Here is a 16,609-nt window from a genome sequence, read left to right on the forward strand (position 1 = left end):
ATCGCCGATACTGTAATTTCTTTCCGCTGGAGAGAATTTGCGAGAATAATAGGAACATGGTAGGGGTTTGCTTTAGTGTATAACTGGCTCAGGACAGCTCCTACCACAAAATCAGATGCGTCTACCTCTACGATGAACTGACACTGCGGATTTGGATAGTGGAGACAGACATCAAGGAGAAAGGCTTCCTTCAGCCTCTGGAAAGCACTTATTGTCATCTGGGACCAATTCCTCGCATCGGCACCCTTCCTGGTAAGGGCCATAAGCGGTGCCACCATCCGGGAGTAATGGGGTATGAACTGGCAATAGAAATTAGCCACTTTATCAGGGTCCATATGGAAGCCCGTGGATGAGACTATATATCCGAGGAACAACAAGGATTCCTGCTCGAACTGGCAATTCTCTAAATTGGCAAAGAGACGATTGTCCCGAAGTTTCTGTAGTACTTGCTGCACTTGTACACGGTGCGAGGACAAATCCTTAGAATACACCAACACATCATCAAGGTACACTATGACCGAGGTATGCAAACATATCCCTCAAGACCTCATTCATGAGGTTTTGAAAGACCGCAGGGGCGTTGCATAAGCTAAAGGGCATGGCCAAATATTCGTAGTGCCCATCTTAGTATTGAAGGCGGGTCTTCCATTCGTAGCCAGGTCGTATCCGTACCAAATTGTATGCACCCCGGAGGTCCAGCTTAGTAAAGACCTTCGCTCCTTGCAGCCGGTCTAGTAACTCTGGAATCAGAGGCAAAGGGTACCTGTCCCGTCGCATGATGGCATTGAGGCCATGGTAATCAATGCAGGGTCGTAGTGACCCATCCTTCTTGGCCTCAAAGAAGAACCCGGCCCTGGTGGGGGAGTTAGAGGGCCGAATGAAACCTCTGTCCAAATTTTCCTGAATATACGAAGACATGGCCCGAGTTTCCAGAAGCGACAAGGGGTAAACCCGTCCCCTGGGAGGCGTAGTGCCAGGGACCAGATTAATGGCACAGTCAAAGGGCCGGTGTTCCAGGAGAAGTTCAGCTTTCTCCTTAGAGAAGACATCTTCAAAGTCTTGGTACTGTGGCGGGAGTGCCATGGGTGTGGTCAAGAGAGGCACTGGGACGAAGAATATTCATCAGGCAGGAGTCAAAACAAGACGGGCCCCAAGATGTGATCTGAAGAGTATCCCATTGTATGACTGGGGAATGTTTCCGTAACCAAGATGATGGGATGCATGGATTTCTCCAGTATAAGGAAAGAGATCTCTTCCACGTTCAGGAGGCTGGTGCGAAGGACCAAGGGCTTGGTGCAGGTAGTAATGCTCCCTGGAAGGAGAGTACAGTGAATCAAAGATACCCGGATAGGAGGAATTCGGGGTTGGACCCCAATATGCAACTGCTGGACGAGGTCTACAAGGATGAAATTCCCTCCGGCTCCGGAGTTGACCAAAGCCAGCGTATCAAATGTACCCCCGGGTTAGACGAGGGTGACCCGGTACAGTAATGAGAGGCGGAACATGTATTACCTAGGGTCAGCTCCCCAATGATCCCAAGGTTCTGGCGTTTCCCGGCCGCTCACCACATCAGGCTAGGAAGTGCCCCTTGCCAGCGCAATATAGGCACAGACCTTGAGCGCGGCGCCATCTTCTCTCTTCCTGCGAGATTGGACTTGACCCAACTGCATAGGCTCTACATCTTGGTCTCTGGGAGAGGCAGAGGAGGAAATGAGACACAGAGTTACTGGGCTTACGACCAGACCTCCCTTCCCGAAAACAGCGTTGGATCGGTGTCCACCCATCCAGCCAGATCAATCAGGCTGTTCCGGTCATCCGGGAGGACCCTTGCCGCTAGCTTGTCTTAAAGTCTTGAAGAGATACCTTCCAAGAATATGCCGTGGAGGCTGTCGTCCCTCCAGTTTTAGCTCGGCTGCCAAGGTACGGATTCCACCGCATACTCGGCAAGGGATCGATTGCCTGGGCGTAGCTGAAGTAACTCAGAGGCAGCAGTGGGTCTGCGAGAAGGCTTGTCAAAGATATGTCAAAAGGCCGAGACAAACTGTTCCAGATTCCCTAGAAGGGGATCTTTATGCTCCCATAGCGGAGAGGCCCAAGCCAGGGGCTTCCCGTCCAACAAAGAAATAATATAACTGGTCTTAATCTGATCCATAGAAAACTGGGAAGGCAGCAGATTGAATCAGATGAAACAACTGATTGAGGAATCCACGCAGTACTTCGCTTCCCCTGAGTACCGTGAGGGTGCCGGCAGCTGTGTGAGCATTGCTAGTCCAGGATCGGCCACGGCAACTGGCGCAGGAAGGTACCAGCGTAGGTGTTCCATCAATACGACTGGCCGGTCTGTCTACAGTTACCATCAGAGCATCAAGTTAGACTTGCTGTTGCTGCAAACTTTGGGCAATTCCAGGGATGGCCTTTAGCCTGCCACTTCCACCGAATCCATGGCTTTGCAAACTGTTGGAATTCGTGGACCCTTGAGCCAGCTGGGGACAGATGGTGACACACCGTGGAAAGACCCCACAGTGGAAGTCAAAGCCGGGAGGCGGCACAGGGCAAGAGACCGGAGGGATCTTCACCACTGGAAGCCCAAGGTCCCCCCAGGAGGAAGCCCGTGGGGACCCGAGCCACTTGGACTTATGTGCGGTCTCCTGTGGTCGGTGTCTGAAGCGGAGTTCCAGAGGATAGAGAAGAGTAGAAGCTGAAGCCAGGAGGCCAAGTGGAACTTCACCACCGCAAGCCAGCGGTCCCCACGAGAGGAGCTCGTGAGGACCCGAGCCGCTTGGACTTAGAAGAGGCCTTCTGGATGAAAGCCGGAGACAGGAACCAGTGGACAAAAGCCGGAATCAAAGCCAGTGGACGGGCCGAAGTCAGGAGCCAGTAGTCAGAAGCCGAAGTCAGAAACCAGTGGACGGAAGCCGAAGTCAGAAGCCAGTAGTCAGAAGCCGAGGTCAGAAGCCAGTAGTCGGAAGCAACAACTAGTAACTCTCAACAAGAGTGAACCTCGTTGCAAGGCCAGAAGTGGAGCTGGTGCAGGGGTTAAATACCTGGAGCGTCTGACATCACTCCTGGAAGGTGCCGTGTATTTTCCCGCGCTGGCCCCTTTAAGAGTCGGGTCCCCACTGTGCCTAGGGGCGGGGCCAGCCCAGAGGTCGGCGGCATCTCCCTCACAGAGGGAACGCCGCAAAGAAACTTTACCAGCCTGACTAGACCACAGGAAACGCCTTGGCAGCCACCAGACATCCCGGGGTAGGTGAAGGCCGGCCCGCGGACCTCCACGGGTCGGGCCCATAACAAGTTTCCTGTCTCCAACAGTGGCCAGTTCAAGTCACAAGTACCCTGGCAAGTATCCAAACATTAAACATATCTCATGCTACTAATGCCGGCAGCAAGCAGTGGCTATCCCCTAATGATTAATAGCAGTTTATGGACTTCTCCTACAGGAACTTATCCAAACCTTTTTAAAACTAACTACACTAGCTGCCTTAACCATATCCTCTGGAAATGAATTCCAGAGCTCAATTGTGCAGTGAGTGAAAAAATATTTTCTCTGGTTTGTTTTAAATGGTGCTACTTGCAAACTTCAAGTAGTGCCCCTAGTCCTTGTATTATCTGAAAGAGTAAATAAGCATTCAAGTCCTTTCATGATTTTGTAGACTTCTATCACATTCCCCCTCAGCCATCTCGTCTCCAAGCTAAACATCCCTAATCTCTTCAGCCTTTCCTCATAGGAGAGGCATTCCATGCCCTTTATCATTCTGATAGCCCTTCTCTGTACTTCTCCAGGGCAACTTTATCTTTTTTTGAATTGCATACAGTATTCAAAGTGCCGTCTAACTTGGAGCAATACAGAGGCAATATGACATCCTCTGTTTTATTTGCTATCCCCTTCCTAATAATTCCTAAAATTCTGTTTGCCTTTTTGACAGCCACAGCACAGCCATAGCAATGTAATATCAACTATGATGCCCAGATATTTTTCCTGAGTGGTAACTCCTAAAATGTAACCTAACATCATGTAGCTACATTATGAGTTATTTTTTCCTATATACATACCTGGCACTTGTTCACATTATATTTCATCTGCCATATGGATACCCAATCTTCCAGTCTCGCAAGGTCCTCCTGCAATTTATTACAATCTGCTTGTGATTTAATTATTCTGAATAATTTTGTGTCATCTGCCAAATGTGATCCTCACTCATCATAAGTCTGTCCAGATCATTTACAAATATAATAAAAAGCACTTGTCCAACTACAGATCTCTGAGGCACTCCACTGTTTACCTTTTTCCACTGTGAAAACAGACCATTTAATCCTACTCCCTGTTTCCTGTCTATCATGTCTATCTATGTTCTGTGATTTTATTCTTTATAATAGTTTCTTGGATTTTTCCTATCACTGAAGTCAGGGTCACATAGAAACATAGAAACATAGAAACATAGAAAATGGACGGCAGAAGAAGACCGAATGGCCCATCCAGTCTGCCAGCAAGGCCTCACACATTTTTTTCTCTCATTCTTATCTGTTTCTCTTAGCTCCTTGTTCTATTCCCCTTCCACCCCCAACCATTAATGTAGAGAGCAGTGATGGAGCTGCATCCAAGTGAAATATCTAGCTTGATTAGTTAGGGGTTAGTAGGGGCAGTAACCGCCACGATAAGCAAGCTACACCCATGCTTATTTGTTTTACCTAGACTAGTTGTACAGCCCTTGTTGGTTTTTTTTTCTTCTCCCCTGCCGTTGAAGCAGAGAGCCATGCTGGATATGCATTGAAAGTGAAGTATCAGGCACATTTGGTTTGGGGTAGTAACCGCCGTAACAAGCCAGCTACTCCTCGCTTTGTGATTGCGAATCCTTTTTTTCTTCACCCCTGTCGTTGAAGCTATTGCAGGATATGCGTGAAGCATCAGTTTTTTGTTTTTGGTTTTGTTTTTTTTTCTCCTGCCGTTGAAGCAGAGAGCTATGCTGGAAATGCGTGATGTATCAGTCTTTCTCCCCATGCCGATGAAGCAGAGAACCATGCTGGATATGCATGGAAAGTGAAGTATCAGGCACATTTGGTTGGGGTAGTAACCGCCGTAACAAGCCAGCTACTCCCCGCTTTTTGAGTGCGAACCCTTTTTCTTCTCCCTTGCCGTTGTAGCAGAGAGCTCTGCTGGATGTGTGAAGTATCAGTTATTCTTCTCCCCTGTCATTGAAGCAGAGAGCTATGCTGTATATGCATTGAAAGTGAAGTATCAGGCATATAGTTTCCCAGTCTATAGTTTCCCAGTTTACCTCTGGAGCCATTTTTAAATATCGGGGTTACATTGGCCATCTTCTAGTCTTCAGATACAATTTGATGATTTTAATGATAGGTTACAAATTACTTGTAATAGGCCTGAAATTTCATTTTTGAGTACTTTCAGAACCCTGGGATGAATACCATCTGGTCCAGGTGATTTGCTATTCTCCATTTTGTCAATCTGGCCTACTATATTTTCCAGATTCACCGTAATTGGGTCAGTTCATCTGAATCATCACCCTTGAAAGCCATCTCCAGAATGGGTATCTACCCCAACATCCTCCTCAGTAAACAGCGAAGAAAATACAAAATATTCCCTTTAGTCTTTCTGCGATGGGCCTTATCTTCCTTGAATGTCCCTTTAACCCCTCGATCATCTAATGGTCCAACTGACTCCCTCACAGCTTCCTGCTTTGGATGTATTTTAAAAAGTTTTATTATGAGTTTTTGCCTTTACAGCCCAATTTCTTTTAAATTCTCTTTTAGTTTGTCTTATCCATGTTTTACATATAACTTGCCAATGCTTAGGCTTTTACCTATTTCATCAGATGGGCCCTTCTTCAAATTTTTGAAGGCAAATCTTTTAGCTAAAATAACCTCTTTCACCTCTTTCATTTGGTCTTCCTTCCACCTTTTTCAATGCGTGGAATATGTCTGCATTGCATTTCTAAGAAGGTATTTTTTTAACAATGTCCACACCTGTGGTACATTCCTAACCTTTGTAGCTGCGTCTTTCAGATTTTTTCTATTTTTCTCATTTTATCAAAGTTTCCCTTTTGAAACCTTAGTGCTAAGGCCATGGATTAACTTATTGTCCTCATTCCAGTCATTAATTCAAAATTTGATCATGTTATGATCACTATTGCCAAGTGGCCACACCACCATTACCTCTCACCAAATTCTTCTCTCTACTAAGAATTAGATCTAAAATAGCTCCCTCTTTTATTGGTTCCTGAACAACTGCACTGTAAGCTGTCATTTATTCCATCCAGAAACTTTATCTTTCTAGCATGTCTTGGTGTTACATTTACCTAGTCAATATTGGAGTAATGAAATCTCCCATTATACTGCACTACCAATTTGGTTAGCTTGCCTAATTTCTCTTAGCATTTCATTGTCCATCTCATCATTTTGGCCAGACGGATTGTAGTAGACTCCTAATCGCTATACTGTTCCCTGATACACATGGAATTTCTAAAAATAAAGATTCTATTGTGCATTTTGTCTCTTTCAGGATCCTTATCCAGTTTGAATTTATGCCATCCTAGACATTAAGTGCCAACCCCCTCCCCCATCACCACCACCACCATCAAGTTTCTCCTTGTTATAATTAGTGAGGTTTGGGTGGACCCTTGGACACTGTGGCAGCTGACCACGCCCACGGGGGGAAGTCCCATGAGGTCAGGCTCAGCTTAGGACACACAAACACAGAGATTGATCTTTTATTAGACAATGTGATGAAGCCACCAGAGGTGGCAGTGGTGAGCAGCAGAAGTAGCCCGGCTGGGCTAGTATCCCTCAGGCGCTGGAACAGCGACTCCTCTGGTAGCAGTGCTGTAGAGGAAAGAACTGAGAATAATGACTACAGTGGAATATGCACACACCCCAGTATGGAGAACCCCAGGATAGGGAGAGCAGGCCCTCGAGGAGCCAGTACCTGGTTCCAGGGAACAGCTCTGAGGTGAAGATGGTAGTACTCACTGGTGTTGAAGATAGCGAATCCTTCCAGGCAGAAGAGAAGGTAGAAGCAGGCAGCGAGTCAGGGAGCATGGGCCCTTGAAGAGCGAGTACCGGTTTCCTGATAGCGACCTGAAAAGCAAGTGAGGCCCCCGAGAGAGGCAGAATAGCTGGGTACGGAGAGCGAATCCCATCCGTAAGATACCCCTTACTAACTCAAAGGCTAGCAAACATCATAGGCTTTAAATATCTAAGCGCGTGATGTCATCACAGGGGGACGCCCCTGAGGTTCGCGCCAAGTAGGGAATAAGAGTGAAGGCCACAAGGCATGCGCACCCTAAGGTACCAGCGGTGCATGGCGGGAGGCAGCGCCCAAGCCGGTCCGGGGACGCCGGAGAGGACGGCAGGCAGACGCCGCGGCAGCCAAGCGTCCATCCATAGCAAGAGGAGGTGCAAAGAAAGAAAGATAGGTGGAGTGAAGTCATCGGGAAGGGACGGTTGCAACAGTACCCCTCTTCAAAGGGCGATCTCCTCTGCGGGTACCAGGTTTTGGTTTTCAAGGATGCGAGACATGAAACTGATGGAGCATCTCTTTGTCAAGGATATTAGCCAGAGGCTCCCAAGAATTTTCTTCGTGGCCAAAACCTTCCCATGAGAGAAGGTATTCCCAAGTTTTTGCCTCATTTTTGGACATCAAGAATGACTTCAACCTTGTATTCTAGGTCATCTTCTGCATTGATAGGAGATGGTTCCTGAGATTTGGAAGAGAATTCACTGATGATGAGTGATGATGAAAAGCGTTATGGATGTTCAATCCATGTGGTAACTTCAGACTGTAGGTAACATTGCCAAGACGTCGGAGGATTGGAAATGGTCCAACGTAGCGAGGAGCAAATCGAGAGGAGGGTAACTTCAGTCTAAGGTGCTTAGTGGATAGCCAGACTTTGTCACCAGGTTGAAAGACAGGCGCTTTGTAATGATGAGCATCATAAAACCTTGTGGCTCGATCACTCGCCTTGAGTAGCACTGCTTTCGTCTGAGTCCATAACTGATGAATTTCTTCAGCAGTGGATTGAGCTGCTGGGGACGTCACTGAGAGCTTCAGTGGAAGTGGCGGTGAAGGGGAATGTCCATATACCATTTCAAATGGTTTTGATCCATTTGATGTTGCTGGATGAGAATTAATGACGAATTAAGCCCATGGTAATAGTTTGGCCCAGTTATTCTGACGGCAACTCACATAGGCCCGAATGAACTGTTTCAGGGTCCTATTCATCCGTTCTGTTTGGCCATTAGATTGAGGATGATAGGCAGATATATAATCTAGAGAGATGTTGAAGAGTTTGCACAGGGCCTTCCAGAATCTTGCCGTGAACTGTGATCCTCAATCTGAGACTATGTGCTTTGGTAGGCCGTGGAGGCGAAAGATATGGACTATGAAGAGCTTCGCAAGCTCCGAGGCTGAGGGTAAGCAAGGTAGTGCCACGAAGTGGGCCATCTTGCTGAAGCAGTCAACTGTGACCCAGATGGTATTCATACCTCCAAAAAGGGGTAGATTAACTACAAAATCAGTAGTGATATGCGTCCAGGGCTGTTCCGGAGCTGGAAGCGGTTGCAGAAATCCCCACGGTTGGCCAGAAGTAGGTTTGTGCTTGGCACAGTTGGCACAAGATGCCACATAGGAGAGTGTATCTTCCTTGAGAGTTGGCCACTAATAATACTTCTGTAGCTTAAGCAGGGTACGGCGTTGACCAGGATGGCCAGCCAGCTTGGAATCGTGCACCCAATAGAGCACTTTCTTTCTGAGATGCTTTGCCACGATGGTTTTACCAGCGGGCACAGAATGAGTAGCTACTGAAATGACTTTCTTCGGGTCGATTATGTGCTGCAGCTCTTCCAGAATATCCTCCGAGAGAAAGGAGCGTGATAGGGCATCAGCTCTGGTATTTCTTGTCTCCGGGGGCGATATTTGAGCACGAAGTCAAAGCGGTTGAAAAATAAGGACCATCTAGCTTGTCTATGGTTAAGAAATTGTGCATAGCGGAGATACGCTAGATTCTTGTGGTCCGTAAACACGGTAATTTGATGTTGAGCACCTTCGAGCCAAGGCCGCCATTCCTCGAAGGCCAACTTAATAGCCAGGAGCTCTTTGTCACCGATCCCATAATTCTTCTCTGCCGGAGAGAAACGTCGTGAGAAGAAAGAGCAGGGACATAAGGACTTGGAATCTCCAGTCTGGCTCAGAACATCCCCCACACCGACATCAGAGGCATCAACCTCTACAATGAATGGCTTGTTGGGTTCCAGGTGACATAGGCATGGTTCCGTGGAAAAGGCAGTCTTAAAATCTTCAAACATGGAAATTGCCTCTGCAGACCATTTAGAAGCATTGGCCCCTTTCCGGGTCATAGCAGTCAAGGGCTTTCTAATTGTTGGGGATCCATCTAGAAGCCATCTTTAAACACAATGTAGCCAAGAAAAGGCATGGAGTCTTTATGGAATTCACATTTGGATAGCTTGGCGTAGAGTTGGTGTTCTTGGAGTCTTAATAGAACTTGCTTAACTCTTCTAGATGAGTAGACAGATTCTGAGAAAAAATCTGAATGTCATCTAGGTACACTACGACACCTCTTGTACAACAAATCATGGAGTGGGATGCCAGTGGCCAGTGGTTGGTGTTCCACCTTCACGGAGCGAAAGGATGGAGGGCTGCCATCTCCAAATTAAAAAAAAAAAAAAAACCCAACAACAACAAAAAAACAGGGGTGGGTAAGACTATGTAAAATTAACGGTGAGTTCATAGGCTATAGGTATTACCAATTATTAGGCTTATTCAATATTTGTTGATAGTTAATGTGGCTTTCAATGCATACTTCACTTTTAATGCATATCCAGCATAACTCTCTGCTTCAACGGCAGGGGAGAAGAAAAATTAATACTTCACGCATATCCAGCATAGCTCTCTGCTTCAACGGCAGGGGAGAAGTAAAACTAATACTTCATGCTTATCCAGCATAGCTCTCTGCTTCAACCGCAAGGGAGAAGAAAAACTGATTCTTCACGCATATCCAACATAGCTCTCTGCTTCAACGGAAGGGGAGAAGTAAAACTGATATTTCACGCATATCCAGCATAGCTCTCTGCTTAAACGGCAGGGGAGAAGTAAAACTAATAGTTCACGCTTATCCAGCATAGCTCTCTGCTTCAACGGCAGGGGAGAAGTAAAACTAATAGTTCACGCTTATCCAGCATAGCTCTCTGCTTCAACGGCAGGGGAGAAGAAAAACTAATACTTCACGCATATCCAGCATAGCTCTCTGCTTCAACGGCAGGGGAGAAGAAAAACAACCAATAAGGGCTGAATAACATAGTCTGGGTAAACAAATAAGTATGGGTGTAGCTTGCTTATTGCGGCGGTTACTACCCCTAACTAATCAAGCTTGATATTTCACTTGGATGCAGCTCCATCACTGCTCTCTCTACATTAATGGTGGGGGTGAAAGGGAAATAGAACCAAAGGTTACTAAGAGCCAAGAGAAAACAGATAAGTATGGAGAAAAAAGAAGTGTGAAGCTTGCTGGGCAGACTGGATGGGCCGTTTGGTCTTCTTCTGCCGTCATTTCTATGTTTCTATGAATGTCATTCATCATGTTCTGGAACACGGAGGCTGCATTGCACAGGCCAAAGGGCATTACTAAGTACTCAAAATGACCGTCTCGAGTGTTGAAAGCCGTTTTCCACTCATCACCACTGTGTATCCGGACTAAGTTGTAGGCTCCCTTCAGGTCAAGTTTTGAAAATATCTTGGCCCCCCTGAAATCGGTCAAAACAGCTCTGAGATTAAAGGCAGGGGGTAGTGGTCTTTAATCGTAATCTCGTTCAGACCTCGATAGTCGATACAAGGACATCAGGTTCCGTCCTTCTTTCCCATAAAGAAGAATCCTGCGCCGGCTGGCGACTTTGAAGATCTAATGAAACCTTTCTGTAAATTCTCTTCGATGTACTCGGACATAGCCTTATTCTCTATTGCAGAGATTGGACAGACACATCCTTTAGGAGGTTCAGTGTTTGGTTTCAGCCGAATGGCACAGTCATAAGATCTGTGTGGAGGGAGGATGTCAGCAGCTTCTTTGGAAAACACATCACTGAATGATGCGTATTGAGGCGGCAGTCCTGCCATCACTGGAGTTGTAAGCATGCAGAGAACAGGAGACATTTCCTTGAAGCAACTGCCATGACAACCTGGGCCCCAGTGGGAGAGTTCCAAGGAGGACCAGTCAAATTGAGGCTGATGCAACTGCAACCAGGGTAAACCCAGAATGATAGGGTGCATGGCCTTCTCTAACACAAAGAAGGGAATTGTCTCCATATGGAGGGCTCCGATGCGAAGAGTCACTGGTTCAGTGCAACAAGTCACATCACCGGGCAAAGGCTCTCCATGGACAGATGACAAGAGTAGTGGAGCTTCTAAAGTAACGAGGGGAATCCTCAAATATTCCACTAGGCGTCGAAGTATAAAGTTGCCTCCTGCCCCCGAATCCACAAGGGCAAGAGTTTGGATTGTAGACGGTCCGCAAGTCAGGGAGACTGGTAGAGAGAACGGAGGAGAAGGCGTGGTAAAGCCTAAGAACAGTCCTCCTGCAGGACTTAGGCCCGTCCATTTTCTGGGCGAATAGAGCATGTTGGGACATCGTGACCAGCTTGTCCAAGGTACATACATAGGCCATGCCTCTTCCGAAGTCTTCTCTCTTTTGAAGTCAAATGACTGCGACCAAGTTGCATCGGTTCTTCTCCACTGGCAACAGGTACTGCTGGAACCATCCAAAGTGCAAGTTTAGCACGAGTCTCCTTCTGAACCGGTCCTTTAGAAGGCTTGAGTTCTTTCACCTTATCACGAAGCTGGTGGTCAATGCTAGTAGCCAAAGCCACAAGTTCATTCAGTGAATCAGGTGTCTCACGAGCGGCAAGCTCATCCTTCAAGCGGGGATTCAGACCTCTGAAGAAGAGAGTTTTCAGGCATCTAGGTTCCCAGCATAATTCTGTAGCAAGAGTCTTGAACTCTATTGCAAAATCAGTCAATGGTCGGTTGCCTTGCTTCAGGTCCACCAGGTCAACAGCAAAAGTCACTCGAGCAGGATCAACAGAAATGGATATAAATAATTATAGAAATCCATCAATATTCTGCAGGATTGGATCCTTATGTTCCCACAGCATTGAAGCCCAAGACAAGGCTCTTCCATCAAGATAAGATAGAATATAGGTAGGCTGTGGGGGAAGTGTGCAGGCTGCAATGCGAAATGCATGCAGCATTGGTGTAGGAAACCTCTAGTTCTTTGAATCTCGCCAGAGAAATGAACTGGAGCAGCCAAAGGTACCATAGTCTTTATAGTTACTTCAGGTAACTGACCTTCATTACTGGAAGTAATGCCTTGCATCTTCTGTGCTTGTACCTCATGAAACGCTGAAGTGAGTTTCTCCAATGCGTCTTGTTGTTTAGCAATGCGCAGGGCCAGGCCAGGGACGGCCTGTAAGGAATTGAGCTGTGCCGGATCCATGGAGTTAGCAATCTGTTATAATTAGTGAGGTTTGGGTGGACCCTTGGACACTGGCAGCTGACCATGCCCACGGGGAAGTCCTGTGAGGGGCCACGGGTCAGGCTCAGCTTAGGACACACAAAGACAGAGATCGATCTTTTATTAGATAATGTGATGAAGCCACCAGAGGTGGCAGTGGTGAGCAGCAGAAGTAGCCCAGATGGGCTAGTATCCCTCAGGCGCTGGAACAGTGACTCCTCCAGTAGCAGTGCTGTAGTGGAAAGAACTGAGAATGAGTACAGTGGAATATGCACAAAGCCCCAGTATGGAGAACCCCAAGATAGGGAAAGCAGGCCCTCGAGGAGCGAGTACCTGATCCCTGAGAGCTGAGAGGCTTGAAGTTAATGTACTCACACAGCAGCTCCATGTAGGAGATGGCACTAGGACTGGAATGGAGGCAGGCCCTCGAGGAGCGAGTACCTGGTGCTAGGGAACAGCTCTGAGGTGAAGATGGTAGTACTCACTGGTGTTGAAGATAGCGAATCCTTCCAGGTAGAAGAAAAGGTAGGAGCAGGCAGCGAGTCAGGGAACATGGGCCCTCGAGGAGCGAGTACCAGTTTCTTGATAGCGACCTGAAAAGCAAGTGAGGCCCCCGAGGAGCAGGTACCCCGTAATCGTTGACTCCAATGGAAAATTGGAGAGGCAGAGTAGCTGGATACAGAGAGCGAATCCCATCCGTAAGATACCCCTTGCTAACTCAAAGGCTAGCAAACATCGTAGGCTTTAAATATCCGGGCAGCGTGACGTCATCACAGGGGGACGCCCCTGAGGTTCGCGCCAAGTTGGGAATAAGAGTGAGGGCCACGCGGCATGCGCGCCCTAAGGTACCAGCGGAGCATGGCGGGAGGCAGCACCCAAGCCGGTCCGGGGATGCCGGAGAGGATGGCAGGCAGACGCCGCGGCAGCCAGGCGACCATCCATAGCGAGAGGAGGTGCAAAGAAAGAAAGGTAGGTGGAGTGAAGCCGTCAGGATGGGACGGTTTGCAACACTCCTACCTATAATTACGATATAATTTGTACCCTGGTTTGACACTATCCCATTGGTTATCCTCCTTCCACTATATCTCTGAGTTGCCAATTAAGTCTATCTTATCATTCACTGCTATACACTCTAACTCTCCCATCATATTTCATAGACTTCTGGCATTGACATTCAGAAATGTCAACGTGTGGTTTTTGTTTGTATTAACAGCCTGCTTTTCAGTTGGCAGGGATAATTTGGAATCTTTTAGCTTAGGTGGTTATTTAATTATAGGCAGATGGACAATGTTTGCTTTTTTTAGAATCCTCTGTGGAGATGCCCTATCTCTCCTGCTTTATTAGTATCCTTTGAAAATATCACCCTCTGAACCATGCATTTCTGAGCAAGTATCAGCTTTCCCCTTTGTTCTAGTTTAAAAGCTTCTCTAACTCCTGCAGCCTGGTTCCACCCTGGTTAAGATAGAGCCCATTCCTTTGGAAAACACTCCTCCTTCCCCAACAGGTTCCCCAGTTCCTTACAAAACTGAATCTCTCTTCCTTGCACCATTGTCTCATCCATGCATTGAGACCCTGTAGCTCTGCCTGCCTCTGGGGATTTGCACATGGAATAGGGAGTATTTTAGAGAATGCTACCCTGGAGGTTCTGGATTTCAACTTTCTATCTAAGAGCCTAAATTTGGCTTCCAGAACCTCACTCTAACATTTTCCTATGTCATTGGTGCCCACATGTATCATGACAGCCAGCTCCTCCCCAGCAATGTCTAAAATTTGATATAGGTGATGCATGAGGTCCACCATCTTCACACTAGGCAGGCATGTTACCAGGCGACCCTTGCACCCACCAGCCACCCATTCCTAATAGTCAAATCACCAACTATGATGGTTGACCTAACCCTTTCCTCCTGGGCAGTAGCCCTGGGAGACACATCCTCGGTGCGAGAGAACAATGCATCACTTCGAGAGCAGATCCTTGCTACAGGATTACTTTCTGTTGTACCAGGTTGATGCTCTCTGACCAGGAAACTTTCCTCCTCCAAGCAGCACCAAGGCTGCCAGACTGGAGTTGTGACTTTGCTACTATGTCCCTGAAGATCTCATCTATAAACCTCTCTGCTCCTCCAGGTCTGCCACTCTAGCCTCCAGAGATCAAATGTGTTCTCTGACAGCCAGGAGCTATTTGCATCAGATGCACACATACAACCTCTCACCAGCAGGTAAAAAGTCATACATGTGACATTCGATACAGAAGACTGAAAGGTCCCCCTCTTGCTGCTGGATTGCTGACTTTATCTTAATTTTATTGAGTTCTTAGTTAAGTTTAGGGTGCTAAAAGAGTAGGAATGTATAAATAAGAGTCCTTTAAATTTATTGGATAATTCACTATTATCCTGCAACGAGATAAGTAAACTCTTAAAAAGGCCAGGTGCAATCCTGTGTTTTAGATAAAAGGCTGATTGATTTTTAATGTGAAAGTGTCTCCTGCCTATAAATCAAAGGAAGGGAGGGAAAGGCAAATGCATACAAACTCTAAGCTATTACCTATTTTTGGCTTGCTTTTTATAACAAACACATAAACGCTAAGCTTTTTCCTATCTTTTGGCTAGCTGTTATAACAAACACCCTGACAAACACACTAAAGAATATACCCAATAATTTACTTTTCCCCCAAACTGAGTACTGATATGCATTCCTGTTCAGAGCAGTGACAGTAGGAGGTGTGCAGGGCATCCTAACCTAGAAGAAACAATGTCAGCAAATAGATACGAAGTCTGTACTATAGGAGGTGGCAAGGTACTTGTAGGAGTGGTATAAGTGCTGGGGATACACAGTAGGTGATTCAATAATGGAGCTCTTATATATGACAAATGAGTTCCAGTACCCCTGGCCTGTATAGAAAGAGGTTGCAAGATTGTGAAGCCATGACAGTAATGCTAGAGTTGAGGACTGCAAAGTATATGTAAGGGAAAGATGTGTATAGTTAGTGTCTTGTGAATGCTGCCTCTTCAGACAGGACAGTTGGGAGTAAAGGACGGATAATAAAGAATATGTAAATGGGGGAAAAGTGGGAGTGGTTTACATTTGGACACAAACCGGCCTTGCATGTCAACAGTTCCTCATTTACCTCAGATTTTTAAAGCATTAGCATGTTGCTATCTCACTGCCGTAAATGTTTTTTTGCATGTATGTCAGTGTTAGAGTTTTCGCCATTGAATCCTATGGATTCAGGTTAAATAAGTATTTCAGAAAGTATGCAAATGAGGCAGTGTGGAGATTGAAGTGTGTGCAAGGGGACTTAGGTTCAGATTGGTAACAAATATAAGCAAGTGCATTTAAGATCCAACAATAAATTGTTGTACTGGAAATTAGCAAAATGATGCCAGCAGCAGCAGGAAAAGGAAAGCCTATTAGAATGACTTAAGTGCTTTACTGAGCAAAGGTAAATTTAAAATGTCTTCCCTTTAGTCTATACCTGAACATACTAAAACTCTTCCAGACACATTTGTCAAATGCATCACCACAGTTGCTTCTACAATTAGGGGTAGATTTTCTAAATCTACGTGCGCGCATGCTTTTGTTTGCACACCAGGCGCGAACAAATGTACGCCGGATTTTATAAGATACACGCGTATCTTATAAAATCCAGGGTCGGCGCACGCAAGGGAGTGCACATTTGTGCAACTTGCGCGCGCGCCGAGCCATGCGCGCTGCATGTTCCCTCCGAGGCCGCTCCGAAATTGGCACGCCCCCGACACGCCCCCCTTGCAAAGCCCCGGGACTTACACGCATTCCGGGGCTTGTGTGCACCGCCAAGCCTATGCAGTATGTAGTGTTTATGTAGTGCTCAAATGACAGTTCATTCAAACTTATCCCACAGAAAAGGTCCCACAACTTGTCTCACACAAACACCTATCACAAAAATGTTCAGGTCCTAGGTTTCTGGAAACACCTCTGTGTTACATTCTTCCGAGGTTGTCAAGTTTCTGAAAGTTGCTGCTGCTGCTGCCAATCATACATACAGACACATGGAACTGGGCTGGCGAAAGTCTTTCTTTGGCAATTTCATCATCAAAACC

The sequence above is a fragment of the Rhinatrema bivittatum genome, chromosome 2 (genome assembly GCF_901001135.1).
Source record: "Rhinatrema bivittatum chromosome 2, aRhiBiv1.1, whole genome shotgun sequence".
Classification (NCBI taxonomy): Eukaryota; Metazoa; Chordata; class Amphibia; order Gymnophiona; family Rhinatrematidae; genus Rhinatrema; species Rhinatrema bivittatum.